Raw genomic sequence first — 5,001 nt, forward strand, 5'->3', positions numbered from 1 at the left:
CAACAGAATGTTATTTGAAATTCCCGTTAAACGAAAAATCCAACAAATGCAAGACCACTTGGTTTAGGTTCCTAACTCAACAAGTCAACTTCCAGAAGTGGAACCAACCCAATTGGTCTCGTAGTTCATGAGATATAATATTTACAAAACAACCTAACAGCAGGTCTAACAGCTCAGCTTTGCACAACGTTTTTGTAAAATCATAAAAGTTAACTTTTACACGTCCAAAAATTGCAAATTTATATTCTTTAGAAACTAGACTCAACCTAGTTTACTGTAGTATCAATAATCTCAACCAATTTTAACATTTACACTTCGTTACAGTCAATTAAACATCAATAACACAATCTGTCCAGAAACTGTTTGCATCCAAACTCAACATATTAACTATCTATGGACCATCATTCATTCATATAACACTCTAGACTCCATAATCACTATCCATGCACATAAATTACACATTACATACATGATTAGGGTTTTTGTTTGAACTCAAATCAAAGACACAAGCAATTAACATGTAACAATATCAATTCTAGTTATCAAATCATCATCAATACATCATCAAATCAAACAAAATCATATGAACACACTAACATATAAAAATCGGAATCTAGGGTTTGTAATTAACCCAATAAAAGTCAAGATTAAGTATAAAGGATGCATAGGATAGTCGATTATACCTTCCTAGCACCTTAATCTTCAATCAAAAGTTGAAATTGATGGTATGTATGTGTGTGTATGTCGACGGCAGCCAAGGAGCCAGGGGGGGGGTTTCCGATCGGGGTTGTGTAGGGAATGGGGTAGAGGTTAGGGTTAACATATTATAAATAATAATATGTTACACTTTGGCCCCTCAACTTCTAAGTATTACTTATCTAGCTTAAACTATCTTGTTTACATCTTGAGTTAGTGTTTTAACCAATATTATCACATAACACATAAGTCTAACACCTAATTATCACATAACTATTGTTTTGACGTTTTTCGTTTATTCACCAATCATTTGCGTCAACTCGTTTGCGTTTCGGTGCAATTCCCGAAAGACTACACATGTAGTAAGTTTTAAGCGTCATTTAAACCCTAGTTTAAATGTAATGAAGTGTGCGTTATAGATTCAGTGATCTTAAGTTTGAATTGACGGAGTTGAGTTAACGGAGTTAACCTGAAATTGACGATTGTCACACAAAGTAACCAAATGAGCACGTATAAGTCTCAAATCAACAAATAAGTCTCAAACCAAACGAATAAGTCATAAATCAAACGGATATGTCTTATACATCCGTATATGTCTTATACGCTGCATGAAACAAACTTATACAGCGGATATGGCGTATCTGCTACAGTAACCCAAAAACATAGTTTTGCAATTTTGATGATGAGAAAGGTCTTGTTTTGATCTGAAACTTGGTAGGATTGACCACAAACTGTAGGTGGCCATAATGTGTAGAAATCGGAGGTTTTTGACGGTGAAATCTTGTTAAATTGTGGAATCAAGTTGATATGTAAGACATTGTTGATCAAATATTCAATTCTTGTGATCTTTAAGTAGATACGAGCCAAAGCTCTGATACAACTTGAAAGAACTTTTGCACATAGGATCGATACACCAAGTTTACAATCTACTCTTCAACATAATGAGCGGAAATCATTATGAGTATATTCACTTTTAATATATTTTATATTCCTTAAAAACAGATAACGGTACAAAAGGTATGATAACTTTAAGCTCAATAACAACTTGGAAATCTGGATCACTTCTAAATTAACGTATAAGTCTATATATGAAGACAAAAACATATCCGCTGGATATGAATTATACGTCCATTGTGCATTCAAACCTATTTCCAAACCTGTTTTCAATACAAAATACAAGATCCTAGCATTAGACATTATGCACTAACAACAAGAAGCAGACTACAGTGTAAATTTCTGCTACAGAAACTGAGTATATTGTTGCATTTGCTTGTTGTGCACATGTTTTATGGATACAAAATCATATGCTGGATTATGGTTCAAATTTCCTATACACTCATGAATCTTGTGAATGTGTTTTTTTCTTGATTATATGAAAAACCAAAAAGATTTTGCTTTTATCTTGATTCTTTAAAAGAAATTCAAAAAGATTTTGTTATCATTTGATTGACTATCTACACCTAACTAATGGAAAATCTTTTGAAGAAGTATTCATGTTTCTACATACATCTCTCCAAATGATAGGTATAAAAGAAAATATCCAGTCATACACAACCCAGTTAGTGTTTGGTCACCCTACAAAAGAAAATTTTAAGATTTGACAGTAAACAAAAACGCTTAAATGTTTAAAGATCAACCAAAAGTTGATTAAAATACAAACTTAAGGGGATAAAGTTAGAACAACGCAGGGTGGGGCATCATTATAAGACCTAAACAACTTGTATGAGAGGCATGTAAGACCGAACTGCTAGGCATGTAATGTCACACCCTCAAAATCCACTAACGGAGTTTTACCGTCAGAGGGTGTGAACTAACAGAATCGGATTCATTAGTTATAATCAAACCATAAAACAAAGTTTCAAAACCATGAAAACGTTTACGAGTATTTAAATGCGGAAGCGTAAAAACCATAAAACAAAATGTTGCGTCACGCAGGACGACTTAAACCCAATGATAACAGTTTTAAAATAGTTTGCATAACAAAAGCGTTTTCAAGCAATGCATGATCCTATACCGCGCGCCCGCCTCGGCTACCTGAGAATAACATACTAAAAGTGTCAACACCGGGTTGGTGAGTTCACAAGCTTATATCAATAAAGCGTTACGTTTGCGTTCAGCGTTTTGCGTTTAGCGTTTTGCGTTTAGCGTTTTGCGTTCAGCGTTTTGCGTTACCAGATAGTGTTATGTCAATTATATATCTATAGGTAGCTAGCCTATAAAACAAGTATTACTAAGTGTTCGACACCGAAGCTGACTGTTTATCATTTGCCTTGCCACCAGGTCTATCCCGACCATGGTATGTGTTTAGCCAAGATTACACCCACTCGACCTCCAGTCGAGTTTAGCGTTGGGTGGGGTTTGTCAAACCCAGTAGTACTACTCAACAATGACTCGCTATTATCCAATATTAAACGGTTCGATGTGAATGAAGGACTTTAGTTATTGCGTTTGCCACTTAGTCTTTACAAGTGATATATAATTTATATTAACAAAATCTTAAATGCGTTTTCGGAGTATGTTATCTCCCCAAGTGAAAAGCGTTTGAAAATAGTTTAGAGGGGTAAGTGAACTCACTGTTTGCGAAGAATTCCCAAAAATAAATCACCAAGTGATGCGCGTCACAGAAAACTCTCTCTAGCGTTCTAAAACAACAAAAAGATTTTCTAAGTGTCGGAACTATTAACGAGTCTCTAGACCCGGCACGTAGTACCTATGCAAATATCACGTTTCGTGTTTCGTTTGTGAATCGTGTGTGACTTTAACAAGTACAGTTGTGATACATTACATGTGTGAGCAATTATTTACGTGTCATGTATTAATAAAGTACATCACTAGCAATTACTCCCCGCAAGGGCAATTTGGTCAAAACACGACAAATAAATTAGCAATTACCATGTTTCATGCAACTTTTACAAAATTCAGCAACTAGTTTCTTAATGACAGAATTCTACTTGTAAAACTAGTCTATTCCACCGATCATATCATCTCAATTAATTTATCAAAAATCATCACAAAAGCATATATGTGTTAGGTTTCCAGAACATATTTTGTTGTATTTTTATTCCATATATATTTCTTATAATGATCAATTTACCACAGCAAACTCATAACAGTCAAATTTATGCGCAACAGAAATTTATTTGCAATTCCCGTTAAATGAAAAATCCAACAAATGCAAGACCACTTGGGTTAGGTTCCTAACTCAACAAGACAACTTCCAGAAGTGGAACCAACCCAATTGGTCTCGTAGTTCATGAGATATAATATTTACAAAACAACCTAACAGCAGGTCTAACAACTCAGCTTTGCACAACGTTTTTGTAAAATCATAAAGGTTAACTTTTACACGTCCAAAAATTGCAAATTTATATTCTTTAAAAACTAGACTCAACCTAGTTTACTGTAGTATCAATTATCTCAACAAATTTTCATATTTACACCCTGTTACAGTCAATTGAACATCAACAACACAATCTGTCCAGAAACTGTTTGCATCCAAACTCAACATATTAACTATCTATGGACCACAAATCATTCATATAACATTCTAGACACTATAATCACTATCCATGCATATCAATTTCACCATACATATATGGTTAGGGTTTTATTTGATCTCAAACTCAAAGACACAACAATTAACATGTAATAATATCAATACTAGTTATCAAATCATCATCAATACATCATCAAATCAAACAAAACATATGAACACAACTTATATACAAAAATAGGCCCTAGGGTTTTTTTAATTAACCCATTAAAAATTGAAATTAAGTATAAAGGATGCAAAGGATAGTCGTTTATACTTCCTAGCACCTTAATCTTCAATCAAAAGCTTGAAAGATTGCTTGTATGTGTGTGTATGAGGGCCGATCGCAAGGGGGGGGGGGGTCTAGAGGCTGCCATCGGGTTTGGGAGGGAGAGAAAGAGTGTTAGGGTTTTAGGTTTATGTTATTATTTATAATAACATGTTACACTTTAGTCCCTCAACTTCCAAATGTTACTTTTCTAGCTTAAATAACTAGTTCTAGCACATTGAGTTAACGTTTATACAATGTTATCACATAACACATAAGTCTAACACATAATTATCACATAATTATTGTTTTGACGTTTTTCGTTTATTCACCAATCGTTTGCGTCAACTCGTTTGCGTTTCGGTGCAATTCCCGAAAGACTACACATGTAGTAAGTGTTAAGCGTCATTTAAACCCTAGTTTAAATGTAATGAGGTGTGCGTTATAGATTCAGTGATCTTTAAGTTTGAATTGACGGAGTTGAGTTAACGGAGATAACGTAGTT

Source organism: Bidens hawaiensis, unplaced genomic scaffold, assembly GCF_021521415.1.
Source record: "Bidens hawaiensis isolate Kalapana, Puna unplaced genomic scaffold, B.hawaiensis_p1.1 tig00061235_1, whole genome shotgun sequence".
Taxonomy (NCBI): Eukaryota; Viridiplantae; Streptophyta; class Magnoliopsida; order Asterales; family Asteraceae; genus Bidens; species Bidens hawaiensis.